The sequence below is a fragment of the Pinus tabuliformis genome, chromosome 3_2, assembly GCF_031772625.1.
Source record: "Pinus tabuliformis cultivar Carrire ecotype Pingquan chromosome 3_2, CPIR1, whole genome shotgun sequence".
Lineage (NCBI taxonomy): Eukaryota > Viridiplantae > Streptophyta > Pinopsida > Pinales > Pinaceae > Pinus > Pinus tabuliformis.
The window spans coordinates 1152035587-1152055415 of record NC_142302.1 but is presented as its reverse complement, the minus strand read 5'-3'; positions in this window follow the sequence as shown (position 1 = coordinate 1152055415).

Below are 19829 nucleotides of genomic sequence, written 5' to 3'. Positions count from 1 at the left end.
GTACTATAAACCTATAGGATGATCTTGTAGGAATTATAGTGAACCTATAGGATACAACCGAGAGAAAAATGTGAGGTGTTGGAGGTGATGGAAGTATTAGGGAAGGTGGTAGATAGGCGGAATGGTGTGAGAAAATGCCTAGGACCACTCAAAACTCAAAACCAAAGTTGGGAGATGGATGGATTTGCTCAAAAATCTTAGAGAAGATTCCTTGTGAAATGATGAAATTGGTGAGGGTTTAATGACCAAGAAAATCAAATCCAAATTGGATGGGACAAATTTTGTTATTAACTATGATGTCTTAGGTCCCTATTCCATGTGTAATCATTGAAAAATACCTCTGTTAACCCATTCTAAAAAAAATAAAAAACATTACTAGTCGAAAATCTAGAAATTCGAGAACTAGTGAGCTAATAAATCTAAAAAATGCCTAACCAAATCAAGTGCAAATGAAATGGGGTAGTTTTTGTTATGAACTAGAATTTTTTTTTGATCTAATTCAAGTGGAATCAAGTTGATTGAAGCTTGTTAGCATGCTCTAAAAAATAGCAGAAATTTACTTTTCTTCACTAAAAAGGAGGTCCAACAGTCTAGATTTGGGAATAAGAAGACTAATCCAAAGCTTTTCCAAGGATGAAATAATACTTGTGATCATGCAAAAGAACTTTCATTAACCATTTAACTCAATCCTACAACAAGAAATCATTAATACTAAATGCAGAAGTAGAAAGAAATAAAAACTAGAGATGCATGTGAATAAGCAATGAAAAGAAGGAAAGAAAATGATACAAAAGGGCTCGGAGGTTCCTAGGATGGCCAAGCTCAAGGAAACTCAGAGACCTATGGAGGAGAAGAAGATTTAGAAGTTGAACATAACACCGATCTTCATTATTTTCATCAATAGAATTGCATCCCTGCACGAAAATACAATGGAGCTGCAAAAATACAAGCTCTCTCCACAATAACACTAATGAAAATCCTCCCTCTAGAGGAAAATTTGACTTGGTACTTATACAAAATGATAAGTAATCATTCCCCATGAATGGAGGAAGTTTTCCCCACCAAAATCCCTTGATTAATGAATTTAGTCCCAAATACTAGGAATTTGCATTAAATGGCAAGGAACACATTCCTAGATTTTCTCAATCATTCCCTAGAGGAAAATTGGACTTGGTACTTATACAAGATGATTAAGAATCATTCCCCATGAGTGGAGGAAGCTTTCCCCACTGAAATACCTTGATTAGTGGAACAAATTCCTAGATTTTCTCAATCATTGGAATTCCACAATTTGTGCCATAACTCCATAAATATCTTGTTGACTTATTATTTATTATTGATCCTCCAGTTGTAGGGAACAAGTCCCTAAATTATATCCTCCTCCAACTCTTCATAATTTTCCCAATATTCTCATAATATTCCACAAAAAATAAATAATATTAGGCACAAATATACAATTATTCATAAATGTTCATAATGAATATATTAAAGTTAAAAATAAATTATCTAATACAAAAAGAGAGGTTTAATGCGATGAAGGATGGTCATAGGATTTAATTTATGTTTTAAATTAGAGGCATGGGCCTTAATTTATTTCTAATTTAGAGGCCCATCACACCCCACTGCTGAAAGTGTTGCTCATCCTCTGAGAAATTTAGTGACCTCATTGTGCCTCATCCATGGCCCTGGTGGCCTCTATCTTATGCATTAAGAATCTTGGTTGTAAGCTTTGCAAGGACAAGCCCAAAAACATATTTGTTCAAATAAAAATCATTGTTTCTTGATACCTTTAGTCTTCTTTCTTGCCCTTATTCAAGATGAGTTCTTGAATATTTTTTTAGTTTGGCAAGGTCTTCCACACCCTTATCAACCATCTACTATCTTGTTCCGACATTTAGACACCTCTAACACCTTCAAAATGAATTTATATGAGAACTAGGACATCCTGTAGTAATTCTTGTTAAAACTACATGAAACCTACAAGAAACCCTGTTAAAACTACAGGAAACCAGTTTTGAGCATAAATGATAGACTGAGGTTAGGGCAGGCCCTCAATTTGAATCCCATGCATTTCTCCCATTTTCAGGCCTTGGATAAAAGCTAGAAAGAGATTGGAGACTTCTTGGAACACCTCTTTTCATCACTGCGGTTTGAGTTCTATTTTGATGGTGAATGCCTTATTTCTTTTTGTTTCCTTGTTCTTCTCTTTTGTGGCCTAGGTGATTGCCTAATCGCCTTGGAGTTCTCTGAAAAAGATTTGCTATTTTGGGGTTTAGCATGATTTGTTCATTTCTTCCTTCTTGTAGCAACATTCTGCCTTCCTCTAGTAGTCATTCCTCATCTTTCAGGGTCTTCTAACTGTATGAGAGTCTTATAACCTTTCTTGTTGTTTTTTGATGACTCCTTTGTTTGCGCAGGTACATGTGGTTGAAGATGGTGGTGTTGTTTCTGCTTTGGAGCTCCTTCTTCTCTTGAATCATCACGTTGGAGACTTGTTGCTATTATGATTTGTATTCTGTGGGATAGGCTACTATAGGATTTCCTATAGGATGTCCTATAGTGGCTTCTCTCTCAAAACTCTATATCATACACTTTGCTGAGATGGTGACATGGATGGATAGAAAGACTAGGAGTGTGGAGAACAAGGAATACTCAGGTGATGCTCTCTATTCCTCCTTGTTTCCCTTCTTTTCGAGACTGGTTTTTTTTTCTTTGAAACTGATTTTGTTTTTATGGGTGAATGTAGGGGTGATGATGGTGGAAAAGGTATGGTGATGGAATGATGAATGGGGTGCATTTTATTGGCATAGCAAGTCATTTATTTGCCTTAGGACTACCTCCTGTAGCATTTCTAGGTCACTGTAATTCCTATAGGATCATCCTCTAGAAAACACAGTCCCTTTGTAAACTAAAGTAAAGGAATGGAAAAAATGGCAGAAATGGTGGAGGAATGAATGGTAATGAGTGGTAAAATAAAAATGTGAGTGACAGGGATCTCTTTGTGATCCTCCTTTGCTCTTTTATTGTCCTTCTTGATAGACTTGTAAATGGAAATTTCATGAAAATGGAGAGGATGCTCTCTTTGTTTTTTTTTCAAGAATGAAATGGGATGGATGAATGATGAATAGATAATGAATATGATGTGGATGGAGGGATTGGAGTGTTGTGGTTACCTTGGCCTTTAAATTTCTTCTTTTAACTGCTATCCTCATTCCTTGAAATCAACACCCTTCATAATTTGACTTTTCAACATTGCATGAGTGAAGGAGTGAGTTGCAATCAACTAGTTGAAGGCAACTCAGATTGCTGACCCATCCTTAGCTTATAAAACCTCATCTCTCATGCATTGACAACAAATTTATAACTATAATATGCTCAAGAGAAGAGGTCAAGAATATTGCATACTTGTACCTACCTGATGGTTGTTGGAGAGACATGCATGTTGTTGCTAAGTTGATGTTGATGTGCAGGTGTTGGATGGTGATTTCGATGATCCTAATGATACTGCTAATCTCTGGAGGAGCTTCTTTGACCTCTGGATCTACTTTAAAACTTGTCATTTCCAATCCTGTAGGTGTTGTTCTGTATCTTGTAGGTTTACATGACAATGACTTGTTTTGTCCATATCTCCTAAACGGTAGATTGGATTGAGCTGAAACTTTTTGAGCATATTTCCATCATCATTATGCACCTATCCATAGAAACATTTTGGTCAATTGATACACAGATCTCAAGAAAAACTAAAATGACTGAAGATGATGGAGGCCAATTTCTTGGAAACCATGCACTGGAATTTTCTAAAATTTCTTGGGCATGTTACCATCATCCATATGCATATCCCTAGCAAACATATTTTTAAATGGATGCACAGATATTGAGAAAATGAAAAAATGGCTGAAGGTGATGGAGGTCAATTTATTGGAAGCCATGCACTAGAATTTGCTGAAATTGCTTGAGCATGTTACCATCATCCATATGCATCTCCCCCTGAAACAACTTGGCAAATGGATGCATGGTTTTCAAGTTATGGAAAAAACAAATTTCTGCTCTATTTATTTTTGTATCCTATAGTAAAACAAAGCATCCTGTAGTTTTTTAGGACAACAAGGAAAATGAGTGAGAATGATGGGTGGATGGTGAAAATAGATGAGGGTGATGGATTGGCATGGCCTTGGCCTTGTTGGAGCATTTGAGTGAAGTAGGAGAAAGTCAAAATTTGACTTCTTTTGACTAGGCTTGACCAATTTTCCTTTTGGTAACAATTTTTTCTTGTTTCTTGTAGATGTTGGAGAGTACATGCATGCATGGAGCAAGGATTTTTTTTTTCTCTTTTTTTTAGGCCTACTAGCCGCCTCAAGGAGGTTTTCAACTAGTATGCCTCCCTAGGCATATCAAAGGAGGTTTTCAACTAGGATCTTTTTTTCTTTTTTTCCAACCCATTGACTGCCTCATGGAGGTTTTCAATCAATGAGCCAATCTGAGGCGCCTCCAAGGAGGTTTTCACCTTAGATTTTTATTTTTTCCTCTTATTTTTCATTTTTTTCTTCTACCCTACCCTACTTGAAAAACAAAATCACTTTCAAGTATAAGAATACTTCCAATGGAGCCATGTGCACATCAAGATGACAGACAAAATGATGTGGAGGATTGAAATGTATGCTTTGACATGTACCTAGATTTCAGAGACCAAATGATTTTACTTTGAAAGGATCAAGCATAGTTAAAGAAGAGAGTGATGTTGCAACTTAGTGACTGTCTGGAACCAAACTTCAATATAAATTTCATGCCCTTAGTCTAATTACTTATCTTGATCATTCTTTGTGTCTTCTGCTACCATGACCTTCAAATATTCCTCTTTTTGTTGATTGTTCTCTTGAATACATGGAGGATTTGATGGTAACCATGAGGGAGTTCTCTCGATCTCTGATTTTGATATCTTATCTTCATCAATCACAGCCCATGTCTGTGGTCTTCTTATTTGAATCTTCTTCTTTTAGATGTAGTAGCATAATAAAGGAAATTCATACACAAAATATACAAACCCATCAACAGAAAAAATACACAGAACTTGTAGAATAACTCCTTTTATTAATATCTTCCAAGTGTTACAGACTTTGTTCACTCAGCTGCAGACTTCTACCCTAGGCCTTTGCCCACTGAGCTGCAAAGCCTCTACCTACGCTACAACCCAAGACTTATACTTCTCACTGTAAAGCTATGACTCTCTTTTCTGTTCAATGCCTCTAACTACTTAGTGCTTGTATATCTCTTACAGCTGACTTTACTTTACAAAAGTAAGGGCAGACTACCCTTTGTGACACATAACACCTTCGCGCTCCACGACCACAAAATGCAGAGTCTTTACAATAATATTACAAAAATTTGACCTAAACATGGTCTTTTAGCCCCAAAACTACACTTGGGGGATCCCACTCCCAACAAACCCCCAACACAAACATCGTGACTCACCCTCGAGTCACTCGATAGGCGCAGAGATCTTTTCGTGAAGCCCATCCAGCTCGACCCTGATTGATTCGGATTTAAACAAGAACGCAACAAATTACAGAGATAACCATAAACATAGAGATGCAGCAGAAATAATGCTTTATTTCATTAATGTAAAATACTGAAATATGCTTACAAACAGAATTGGAAATAAACCAGCTAGGGCGATGGTAGCTTATCTTTGAGAAGAGATGTGGCGGCTACATGCCTCTGAACTAGGTTACAATGAGGCTCGAAGGCCTATTTATTGTTGAGAAACAATGGAAAACCCTTAACATCCCAAAACCTAACCCTAGAGATGAAACGCCAAATTGTGGGCCCCGTTTGTGTAAATTGGTACATCAACTTCCCGGGGTTGTAACTTTGACATACGATCTCCATTTGACGCGCACAATATCTCGTTAGAAAGATCTATCTGAGAACTACAACTTTTTCAAGAGAAACACTGATCCATGGACCCATGTTTCTCCCAGTTTTCCCAAAAAATATCGTTTAGGGCCTCAAAACAGCTCCAGAAGTTCAGGACCCGAAAAACGGCTAAAAATAGTAAACTGGGCTACAATTAAGGAAACTGAAAAGTTGAAAGAAATAATGGTGGGGATCCAAGTGGATTTGGTAGGTGGCCACCAATATCCACCTGGATCATTCCTCCCCCCTTAGAAAGAAATGGTCCCCATTGCGTTGAGTTCCTCCATGAGATGAGGAAACTTCTGTTGAACTTGGTCCCTGGTGAGCCACTTGCCCTGGTGAAGGAGTTGGCCTGCTTTGACAACTCGATACAATTGGATATTTTTTTGGCGAGTGTGCTTGATATGTGTGTCCATGATCTGATCAGCTACAGCTTTTTCCATGTAATCTGGATTTAACTCTGTAGGTGTCAGCTGTTTTGCAATGTTAGATGTGTCTAGTAATGGTGGAAAGTATGGCCGAAGGCAGTCCACATTGAACTCTGGGTGCAAGCCAAGGAATGGGGGAATGCTGAGCTTAAATGCATTGTCTCCCACAACCTTGGTAATGGTGTAAGAACCATATCAGAGTGGTCTAAATTTCCGATAGGCTTCGGTAAGGCGTTCCTTTTGCAAATGAAACCAGAGCTTGTCGCCCACCTGAAACTTGTGTGGCACCTGATGTTGATCATGTCGTTGCTTGTACTTGGCATTTTATTTCTCCATAATGTCATGGACTTGCTGGAGAATATGTTGGATGTGCTCAATGAAGTTGTTTTCCTTATCTTTTTCAGACTGGACATGAGCCGAATCTGCGTGAGTAGTTGCAAATGGCATGGCCACATCAATGGGACATAGTGGCTAGAATCCCAAGCCCACCTGAAAAGGACTGTGGCCAATCGAGTTGTCGAGAGCCTGTTTATATTTGTGTTGAACATAGGGGAGGCTCTCATCCCATGTGCATGGATGCTTTCAGTTGTACATGCACAGAATGTGTACGATCATCCTATTGACAACCTCTATCTGGCCATCAGTTTGAGGATGGAAGGCTGTGAACTTAGTGAGTTTGGTGTCAAGCATCGACTAGAGACTGGCACAAAATGTACTGAGGAGCCTACTGTCTCGATCTGAGATGATAGACTGTGGGATCCTAAAGTGTACCCAAACTCGTTCAAAGAAGATTTTAGCAGTGGCTTTTGATGTGATATTCTTCTTGCACGCAGCCATAATGGCCATCTTCGAGAACCTGTCGATGACCACAAAAACACAGTCATTTCCATGCTCAATGGAAGGAAGACCTGACATGTAATCCATGGAGATGGATTCTCAAGGTCGACTATGGGTAGGCAGTGGGGTATAGAGGCCTTGATTCTTGATGGTCGATTTGGAAATGGCGCAGGCAGTGCATGATCTGATGTACTTCCCGACATCCTGTCGAAAATTCAGCCAATAGAAATACTTCTACAGTACTGCCACTATTTTCTTGACCCCAAAATGTCTAGCAGCCCGACTGTAGTGTACTTCCCAAATCATCTTAACACGCTCGCTTGAAGGAACACAAAGGTAACCGAGGAGTCATAACAGGGCATCTTGGAGGTGAAAATTTGGAACATGTTGAACCTCCAAGAGTGTCTGGTATCTGTGGCCGAATTTTGGGTCGCTTTTGTAGATAAGTGGCGAATCAGAAGTCTCATGCCCACAAGAGTTGAGCACAATGGTTAACGCCATGATCAGTGGTCGACTGAGGCAATATGCAACATTATTGGTGCTACCCTTCTTATACTTGATATTCAAATGGAACTGTTGCAGGTATGTAAACCACTTCTGATGGCGATAATTCTGCAATTTCCCTGAGGTCTATATGAATTGCAAGGGTAGGTGGTCTGTGTGGATGACCGTTTCCTTCCCCAAAATGTAATGCTTCCATTTTCAGTAGGCCTGCACAGTGGAATACATCTCTTTGTCATAAGTGGAATACTTATGAACTATGTCTAAAAGTGTCTCACTGTGATATGCCACTAGATGCCCGTGTTGAGTGAGGACTGCCCCAATAGCACAGTGAGAGGCATCTGTCTCGACCTCAAATGGTTATTGCAAGTCTGGTAATACGAGCACTGGTGCCATGCAGAGGTAATATTTCAACTCTTTGAATGTCTTCTATTGAGATTCAGACCAAAAGAATTTATCTTTCGCTCCTCCCTTGGTGACTTGACTGAAGGGCCAAGTGATATGAGAAAATCCCAACACGAACCTGTGGTAGAAGTTGGCAAGACCTAGAAAGCTACGGAGCTCTGTTAGAGTGGTTGGAGATGGATAATCTCGAATGACTTGGATCTTGGATGGATCCACATGTACCCCCTGTTCATCAATAATGTATCCCAGATACTGAACCTGGGTCATGCCAAAAGTGCATTTCTCCAAATTGGCACATAACCTGTGTTGTCACAGTGTTTGGAGAACCTATCGAATGTGATGGAGGTGCTCTTCCCAACTCTGGCTGAAGATCAGGATTTCATCAAAGTATACCACTACAAATGAGTTGGTGAATGGCTACAAGATGTCATCCATTAGCCTCATGAAGGTTGCAGGAGCACTCGTCAATCTGAAAGGCATAACCAACCATTCGAAAAGGCCCTCCTTGGCTTTGAAGGTAGTATTCCACACATCAGAGGGTTCGATTGGTACCTGGTGATATTCTGACTTCAAATTGATCTTACTGAAATATTTTCCCCCTTCAGTTGGTCAAAGAGGTCATCAATCTGTGTGATTGGGTACCTATTATGGACAGCGATCTTGTTGAGTGCCTGTAGTCAATACAGAGTCTCCAAGTCCCATCCTCCTACTATACCAACACGATCGAGCTCCCATAGGGCGATGAACTTAGACGGATCTGACCTTCCTATAGTAGCTCCTGAATCTGCCTCTTCATTTCATCATTCTCTAGAATAGAGTGCCGAAAGAGTAGTCCAGTGGGTAGCGGCGCACCTAGGGTCAGATCAATGGAGTGCTTGACCTGACAATGTAGAGGAACCCCTGTGGGGGAGGTGAAGATATCCTCGTACTCCTCCATGTCCTTTTCCATCTGTAGTTTTCATGCGGAGGGGCCCTGTCTGGAGGTCGTGGCCACCATATTCTTCTTTCCTTGAGGGCGTATCATCAGGAAAACAAATTTCCCATTTTTGGAAACGAGCTTACTGCATTGTTTTGAAGTAATCAAAGAGATGGTAGTAGGTGGTGCTACCTCTGGCATCCTGTACAACTTATTTTCCAAAGTAACAATAACAGCACAGGGACTTGATTCATACACAGCATGTCGCTTCCACAAATAAGGTTGTCCTAATAATACATCACAAACTTCAAGGGGAGCAATGTCACAAAATAACTCATCTATGAAGGGCTTGATGTTGTATGGAAGGTGACACTATTGGCTCATGCGAAGATCTCGTCCTTGGTGAAACCACCCAATGGTGTACGGTTGTGGATGTGATGTGGTTGGTAAGCCTAGCCACTTCACGACCTCTACCGAAATTAGGTTCTTTTGACTCCTGCTGTCAACAATGAAATGTAGTGGGGAGCCCTTTACCCACATCTAGGAGTGGAAGAGATGCTCCTCCTCCTCTGGATCTTCGGGTTCCTCCTTCTCGATCTTCGTGGTGGCAACAATAGTGTTGGGCTCTGCATCGATAATATGCTTCCCTTTTTCATTCTCCTTGTTGGGTTTTGACTCAGAGTTGGAACATGCATCTGATTCTGAGACCTTTAGCTCGGCCACCAATGACTGTTTGGCCCAACACTCACTTGTGTTGTGAGTGGAGCTCTTATGGAACTCATACCACTTTCCTTTGTCCTTTTTTGGCTTCATGGCACTATTCTTTGTTTGTAGCTTTGGCAAGTTGTCTTGGGCCAGCTCGCCTTGGCTTTGTCCTTTGTTTTATGGTTTGGGGGCACCTTTCCCTTGCTTTGGATTCGCAGATCCAAAGTCTCGCTTCTTATGTTTAAACTTTTTCTTGACCTTGACAGCATATCGATATGTCGTGCCGAGCGAGGGGATGTTCAGGAATTCTATTTCTTCCTGGATGTACTTGTGCAGGTGTTGATGCCTCGAAAATCATTGCAACAATAATGGGGGATGACCACCCGGTCCGGACCTTAAAGCAGCTCCTTTTCCGTTTGGTGTGGTGGCTCCGACTGGTTTAACTAGGTCCAGTTACCTTCTCCCTATTGCTATTGGTTTATTATATATCTTTAACTACCAATAGACAGGGATATCAGATCAATTCTTCTTGCTGATCAGGCAAGAGAATGACCCTTAAGCTGATTTGGGTTCAGCCAAGCCACAATTGAAGTTTTGCCTCTTTGAGAAGAGGACTTAAAAGAATGTAGAAATTACTCTAAATGCAAGCTTATTCTATGATGCAAGCAAAAGAAACTAATCTAAATCCTATCTTAATTAGGCTGATATAGATCTAACCCAACTAAGAGCAAGATAATTAAAGTATTGGGATTTAAATATGTCTTGTTTTTAATGAATATCAAGTTAATGAAGTAGTTCAATTAACTGATATTATGATTATCAAAACACATCCTATTGAGACCTCTTAACTGAAATAATAAACCAACAACATTCAGGAAGTAGTTCACAAAAATGTTTTTAATTATCAAATCAGTAAATCCAATAATTGAATAATGACATGTGGAAATAGTTCACAACACATTACCATTCAATAAATCAGTTTTATAAGACAGATTTCTGAGTAAATAGTTACTCAGAAATCAGATTTTAATTCATAAGAACAGAGATACCTAATAACAATATTGAGACAAATTACCCATGTTGACAATAGTGCACAAACATGAACAAAATGAGACATTTATGTTACCATAAAAATGAAACTGATATTTGAAATAGTAGTATTAGAAATACCAATTTATTGCATCCATTTCTCTGTCCTTGGTCTCCAACAGCTCTTTACATTGCTTGAACTTCTACTTTCAAAGCTAAAGCCACAATAGTGCAAGCTTTGCCCTTCATGCATAATTCAATATACAAAGGGAAAATCCTCAATAATCCCCAGATCTGAGATTTTCTCTCCTCCCTCCTACAACTCTAAATTCCAATTACAATAGTGTTTTCAGAAGTCTAAAACTGCAGAGGAGAGCAGCCCCTCATTACATTTTACAATCTGTTATTTATAATATTTGTCAAGGAATTCTTGAAAGAAGAGTTTGTTGAAGAGAAATCTGCTAAATCCAATTTTACTTGCTCAAAAATCATAATCTTCAATTGTTGGAGCATTCTCATTGATTGAGATTCTTTTCTCCATATTTCTTCCACTGTTTTCCTGCAAAAGAAATCAAAATAAATTAAGATGCAATCAAAATATCATTTCTGGCAATTAAATCAAATCCAATCAAATTCTATTTAAATAAATAATTGAAAATAAAATGTAAGCTTTCAATTGATGCATGGGATGGTTTGATTGGCTAAAGATATTATTAACCAATGGATCTGCAATTAGAAGAGGCTTGGACAAATGAAAATGAAGAAAATAACTCAGAAAATTGATTTTGTTTTCAAAATTCGGAGCTTGATCTTCTGCCTGATTTTTGACCCAATAAATGATTAAATCTATTAGTGAAACCTCCTCAAAAATGTTCTCCTTGATTTTCTCTTTCCAATGAGCCGTCCTGGGCCTCATTTGGCCAAGTATAACTCAATCTATGAACCTCCAAAGTTGATGGATCAAATCTGGCATGAATCTGGAAATTCTGTTGCTGGGCTAAAAATCTAATCCTAAATTAGGATTCTAATTAATTCTAAATTAATTGTTAATTATAAACTAAACTAATTATTAATAAACTATTTATTAATTAATATCTAACTAACTATTATAATTAACTAATATAATTAACAAATTAATTAATATAATTAATTATTTATAAACTAATTAATACTAATTTAAATAATATTTAAATTTAAATTAAATTAATTAAATATTACATATAAAATATTAATATAAACTAATATTTAATAATAATAAATATATACCTACCTCCATTACCTTTTATTAACTCCATTCGTTTTAACTCATTTCGAATGAGTTTTGAAAACAAAACATAACATAAGCCTTAAGACTTAGTTAATGCCCCTTTGCATCGGCAAATCGGGAGGATATGGTATCGGGGTTTTTAAAGTTTGGCACAATGCAAAATCTTCGATCCGATATCAGCATCGGGGTATGAGGGGATATCGGGGGTTTTAAACTTGTGACATATGAAACTCCCAATGTGATATTTAAATAAATGCTTATTCCCTTTTGTCTTAAGATTTTTGGCGATCGGGGATATGGAGGTATCGGGGGTATGGAATGACATGCGCCGATATAAATCTCCGATGTGATTAAGTTTTATTTTATATATTATTTTTTTTATATATTAAATTTTAATTTAATTAAATTAAGATTTAATATCATTTTTTATTTTGATTTTATTTTAATGAAATTTAGTTAAGTTGTGAAATTATCTAAACTACAGCCACTTGAAAAATAAATAAAAATAATAAAAATAAACTACAGCCACTTGAATGTTTGGGTTTTCGAGATTAGGATTTGATTTGGAAATTGGAGTGAACTTCTTAAAATCCCGATAATTAATGATTTGGCTGCATAACTAAAAATGGAAAAGTGTTAGTAAAAACTTGCTATGGGTTAATATTTGAAATGAATGCATTATTGAACTAATTTATTTACAAAATGCAATATTGTACATTTTAAGCATTTTTGACCTAGGCTACATAAATAATCAGACTTTCAAAGGAGTGCCATTTTCAAACCAGTTGACCAAATGAGGCGAAACAAGCATCAATGGGAAGCTTATAAAAATCGATTCTAACAAAGCAATCAAAATAAGAATCCAAAGAAAACGAAAAATTAACAAAAGCGTAGGGCAATCAACTAAATAAAAATCCAAAAAGGTGTTTAGCCAAAATTTTAATAGAAAGGGTCCCCATTATTTGAAGTGAACACATCAATAATGGGGGGGGGGGGTTGTGTTTTTACTACAACAACAGGCAACCACGATATTTGAGTATCAAATGCTGCTCCGAATCCTTGATACCCAACTTTGTGCTAAGGGTATGGAAAATATTGGTAAAGTTCGACATGTCTTGGTCCCTTCCGTGCCACAGCGTGATCCACTTTATGTATTGATCATCATAGCTTCCGACAGGGTAGTACTGCCCCTTGATGGCATCTCAGAATGAATCCCAAGTGGGTGCGGCTGAAAACAGTGAGCCTGTACTTTCATCCTTCTGCTTGCAATAGGTTTGCCACCAGTCCTTGACATGGAGGGATGCTTTGAGAAGAGTGAAAATAATATTTTCATGACTAGAAAAGTCATGAACAGAAAAATAACCCTCTAGCAGATTTAACCATTTATCGATGGCATCTGCGTCTATCTGACCCTTAAATATGGGGATTTGAAAATTAACTTGTACCTTAAACGGTGTGAAGTTTCTAGAGTAGTTGTTTGAAGTCGATACGTCGCCCCTGGGTAGCCACTGAAGGATCTGGGCAAAGTTGTCCATCATCGTGTTCCTTTGTTGCTCGAGGGCTTCTTTAAGCAAGATTTTGATAGGATCTCTTGTCCCCTTGTCTTTCTTTTCATCTGCCATGGAAGGCTGTCGGGATTTACGAGGCTGGTCTTACAAAGGTTCGACCAGTTCAAGCCCTAACTCCTTATATCCCGACCTCATTGGGGACACGCAAAGAAAAATAGAGAAAAAGCAGACCACTCTAATACCACTGATCCGGATTTAAATAGGAATGCAACAAATTACAGAGATAACCATAAACACAAAGATGCAGTGGAAATAATACTTCATTTCATTAATGTAAAATACTGAAATTTGCTTATAAATAGAATTTGAAATAAATGTTGAAAATGCAACAAGATGATTGAGCTTAGTGGAAAGGAGTCGCCTTTACTAAGTGGGCCCGCAGGCTATTTTTGGCGCAAAGTCTATTTTTAGAATATGTCTATTTTTAGACATATGGATCATGGTCTATGAGTTGCAGGGTTTTGTTTATGGATTATTGGTCATGTTGGGAAAAATAGATGGACTTATATTTTTGGTTCACAGCGGAGTGATCAGAGTCTATTTTTAAACTGCTAGGCTAAAAATAGAAACAGTCAAATATTATTAGCCCTTAGTAATATTTGGACTCTAAACATTATCTTATTCTCTTGGAGCACTTCAGTTCGAGCTACGGATGTGGCACATGTAGCTGACAAAAGGAATCACATGGTTTCTTATGTGTTAGTTGAGCTATTGCACGGAGGACTTCAGTTAGAACTCATGCATGTGATTTCTGTGGAGTTGGATGTGGAGTTGATGGAGTTGTGTTCAGTTTGACTTACTTGAACTAGTTGCATTTAGTCTAACTAAAAAATACACTAGTGATGAGTTGTGTGAATTGATTGTAAATTAATTCACTAATTATTAACTCATAAAGAAACTAAAGAATACATCAGTTAACTCAGTGCATGGACAGTTCAACAGAGACAGGTGTTAGAGGTAAGTGAAAGGGTGAGTTGTGACTATTAGTTGTGCATGAGATTTGCACATGCATCGATTGAGTAATGCCAATGAGGATTGCGCAGTGTGGGCCAATAACAAGGCAATTGTAGCTTGTGCTCACGTGATTCTCTTGCAGGATTGTGCAGTGGAGGTAGGAAAAGCAATGGAGGAGATTTGAACCTGTGACTTGTTCGGATCTGAGCTAGTTTTGTGTGTAACAGGTGGAGATAGTACTGAGTACTTGTGACGAGTATTGTACTATGTATTGTTACATGTTCTCAATCATTATAATATACAGATAGTGTGGGGTTTTCAGCTGTATGCTTTCCCCGGGTTACATACTGTGTTAATGTGCACATGCGATTGATGTTTTATTGTTTTTAATTCCGCAAAATTGATGATCAACGTAGAGGAGGTTATGTATTATACATGTATTCCGCAATAGTGTATAATCAGGATAATCTCTGTGAATAAGTGTTTATTATTCAAAATTTCTACATGGTATCAGAATGAAGTTGATCATCAAATCTATTATTCAGAAAGTGTTTACATTTTATTTCTTCAGGCAGAGTCTGTAATCGGGCCAGGTAGCCTCTGGATTCATCCTTCTTTTGGAAGGTGATATATCTGGTGAATGCCCATACAGTCGATCTCTGTATAAGAAATACTTTGTTCTCATGAATTTTAGATCAGAAGCGGTTGAGTTTTGAGCTGGTGGAATGGGGCTCAAGGATAAACTCAGAAACATCTAAGTGTGAGAATGGAGACAGTATGCCCCAGTATCTCACGAAGTTTACCCAATGCTGGGATGAGCTGGGAAGTGTGGGGGTTACTATTGATGATGAGGACTTGGTGAGCTTGGCTCTCCTTGGCCTTCCGAAGAGTTGGCATTCCTATCAGGACTCTGTCAATGGTCGGGAGAAATTACTAGGATGGGAGAGACTTTGGTCGGATCTTGTGCAAGAGGAGATTAGACGGAGCACCAGAGATAGTTCTTCATGCATGCATGATGAGGAGAACTGTGCCTTAGCAAGTAAGGTGAAGAAGGGGAAGGTTAAGTGTTCTCTTTCCAAATCTAGTTCTTCCAATGATGGGAAGAAGGTTGACAAGTCGAAGGTGAGATGCTTTCGTTGTCATGAGTTGGGCCATTATGCTACTAATTGCCCAAAGAAGAAGTCCAAGAAGGGATCCAGGGAAGGATCTGAAGGTGAGGCACTTGCTTCACAATTTGAGTTGGATTTCACACTCTTCGCATGCATGGTTTCATCCATGGTGGGAAGTGGTTGGTTTCTTGACAGTGGAGCTTCTTCCCACATGACCGGTGACAAAAGTTTGTTCAGTACTTTGGAGGAGAAAGATCTCCAGATACTCATAGGGATGGGTAATGCTGAGAAGTATAGTGTCTCAGGTGTAGGCACAGTTATTTTTCAGAGGGAGCATGTAGTTCGCCTTACCTTGATCGATGTCAAGTATGTACCATGACTGAAGAGAAACTTGGTGTCGATCGCGATACTGGAAGACAGAGGCTATGATGTAGTCTTCAGTAAGGGAAAGGTTTTCCTTAGACACATCATCACTAGACAGGTGAAGCATATTGGTTCACGGGTCAAGAACCTGTATGCTCTTGAGGTTCAAGATGCATGCAAAGCCTTGAGCAACGAGGCAACTGATGGAGACTTGGTGGTTGAGAGGGAGCATACATTACCTTTCAACATGCAAAGCCAGAAGAAGTCTCAGACGATTGTGGAGGAGCCACGATTGGTGCAGTAGCTTCAAGAGGTTGTGGAGCAGCGACAACAAGGGAAGCTGAGAGGAGATTGAGTAGAGACATCTACTCATGTAGAGACCTCCAGTAGGGGGAAAATTCGAGCCAGGTGGGCAGAGGGATCACATGCAGCCATACCTCCAGGTAGGAGGTGGGGTGATGTGGATTGATCATCCCAAGGAGGAGGGGCAGGATCCTTGAGGTACCCAACCTCTTGGATGAGACCTTGCTACGGGAGCCCCGATGTGGAGTAGCAGGAACTAACTGATTGGGTAGAGACAGATGCGGATGGAGCGGCAGAGAGAGTGACAGTGTAGGGAATCCCAAGACAGCACATAGCTAGCACGCTGCAGCAATGCGAGAGGCACAAGTGTTTTGCATAGTGCTAGGTGGCACAGAGAAGTGTGCAATGGTACGAGATGCATGGAGATGTTGCAGTAGCACAGATGTCAGAGAGGGAGCACTTGTCAGCAGCAGGTAGAGCTTCAACATTAGAGTATGTTCCTAGCCCAACAGAGTGGTCAGTTGGGAGTGTTTTTGTTCCAAGTGTTGTTGGAGCAAGTGGACTAGGCAAATGTGTTGCATGCAGAACATTCTAGAGTTGCAGGATAGGGGTTGCTGATAATCCATATCTTGTTGAGAGGGAGTGTTGAAAATGCAACAAGATGATGGAGCTTAGTGGAAAGGAGTCGCCTTCACTAAGTGGGCCCGCAGGCTATTTTTGGTGCAAAGTCTATTTTTAGACTATGTCTATTTTTAGACATATGGATCATGGTCTATGAGTTGTAGGATGTTGTTTATGGATGATTGGTCATGTTGGGAAAAATAGATGGACTTATATTTTTGGTTCATAGCAGACTGATCAGAGTCTATTTTTAGACTGCCAGGCTAAAAATAGAAACAGTCAAATATTATTAGCCCTTAGTAATATTTGGACTCTAAACATTATCTTATTCTCTTGGAGCACTTCAGTTCGAGCTACGGATGTGGCACATGCAGCTGACAAAAGGAATCACGTGGTTTCTTATGTGTTAGTTGAGCTATTGCATGGAGGACTTCAGTCAGAACTCATGCATATGAGTTCTGTGGAGTTGGATGTGGAGTTGATGGAGTTGTGTTCAGTTTGACTTACTTGAACTAGTTGTATTTAGTCTAACTAAAGAATACACTAGTGATGAGTTGTGTGAATTGATTGCTAATTAATTCACTAATTATTAACTCATAAAGAAACTAAAGAATACATCAATTAACTCAGTGCATGGACAATTCAATAGAGACAAGTGTTAGAGGTAAGTGAAAGGGTGAGTTGTGACTATCAGTTGTGCATGAGATTTGCACATGCATGGATTGAGTAATGCCAATGAGGACTGCGCAGTGTGGGCCAATAACAAGGCAATTGTAGCTTGTGCTCACGTGATTCTCTTGCAGGATTGTGCATTGGAGGCAGGAAAAGCAGCGGAGGAGATTTGAACCTATGACTTGTTCGGATCTGAGCTAGTTTTGTGTGTAACAGGTGGAGATAGTACTGAGTACTTGTGAGGAGTATTGTACTATGTATTGTTACATGTTCTCAATCATTATAATATACATATAGTGTGGGGTTTTCAGCTGTATGCTTTCCCCAGGTTACATACTATGTTAATGTGCGCATGCGATTGATGGTTCATTGTTTTTAATTCCGCAAAATTGATGATCAACGTAGAGGAGGTTATGTATTATGCATGTATTCCACAATAGTGTATAATCGGGATAATCTCTGTGAATAGGTGTTTATTATTCAAAATTTCTACAATAAATGAGCTAGGGCGATGGTAGCTTATCTCTAAAAAGAGATGTGGCGGCTACATTCCTTTGAACTATGTTACAATGAGGCTCAAAGGCCTATTTATTGTTGAGAAACAATGGAAAACCCTTAACATCCCAAAACCTAACTCTAGAATATGAAACACCAAATTGTGGGCCCCATTTGGGTAAATTGGTACATCAACTTCCTGGGGTCATAACTTCGGCATACAATCTCTGTTCGACACACACAGTGTCTCGTTAGAAAGATCTATCCGAGAACTACAACTTTGGGAAGAGCAACATCAGTCCGTGGACTCATGTTGCTCCCAGTTTTCCCAAAAAACGTCGTTTAGGGCCTCAAAACGGCTCTGGAATTTTAGGACCCGAAAAATTCCTAAAAATAGTAAACTGGGCTACAATTAAGGAAACTGAAAAGCTGAAAGAAACAATGGTGGGGGTCCAAGGGCATTTGGTAGGTGACCACCAATATCCACCTGGATCATTCCACTCCCCTTAGGAAGCAATGGTCGCCATTGCGTTGAGTTTCTCCATGAGATGAGGAAAATTTTGTTGAACTTGGTCCCTCGTGAGCCACTTGCCCTGGTGAAGGAGTTGGCCTGCTTTGGCAACTCAATACAATTGGATATTCTATTGGTGAGTGTGCTTGATTTGTGTGTCCATGATCCAATCAGTCACAGCTTGTTCCATGCAATCTGGATTTAACTCTGTGGGTGTCAGTTGTTCTGCAATGTCGGATGTGTCTAGTAATGGTGGAAAGTATGGCCGAAGGCAGTCCACATTGAACACTAGGTGCAGGCCAAGGAATGGGGGAATGATGAGCTCAAATGCATTGTCTCCCACAACCTTGGTAATGGTGTAAGGACCATATCGGTGTGGTCTGAGTTTCCGATAGGCTCCGGTAAGGCGTTCCCTTTGCAAATGCAACCAGACTTTGTCACCCACCTGAAACTTGTGTGGCACCCAATGTTGATCATGTCGCTGCTTGTACTTCACATTTGATTTCTCCAGAATGTCATGGACCTGCTGGCAAATGTGTTGGATGTGCTCAATGAAGTTGTTTGCCTTATCTGTTTCAGACTGGACATGAGCCGAATCTGCATGAGTAGCTGCAAATGGCATGGCCACATTAATGGGACATAGTGGCTGGAATCCCAAGCCCACCTAAAAAGGGTTGTGGCCAGTCGAGCTGTGGAGAGCCCAGTTGTAGCTATGCTAAACATAGGGGAGGCTCTCATCCCATGTTCATGGATGCTTTGATTTGTACATGCGCAGAATGTGTACGATCATCATGTTGACAACCTCTATCTGGCCATCAGTTTGAGGATGGAAGGTTGTGGACTTAGTGAGTTTGGGGTCAAGCATCGGCCATAGACTGGACCAAAATGTGTTCAGGAACTTTCTATCCCAATCTTAGATGATAGGTTGTTGGATACCAAAGTGTACCCACACTCGTTCAAAGAAGAGTTTAGCAGTGGCTTCTGATGTGATATTCTTCTTGCAGGTAGCCATAATGGCCATCTTCGAGAACCTGTCGATGACCAAAAAAACACAGTCGTTTCCATGCTTAGTGGAAGGAAGGCTTGACATGTAATCCATGGAGATGGATTCCCAAGGTCGACTAGGGGTAGGCATTGAGGTATAGAGGCCTTGCTTCTTGATGGTCGGTTTGGCAATGGCGCAGACAGTGCATGATCTGATGTACTTCCCGACATCTTGTCGAAGATTTGGT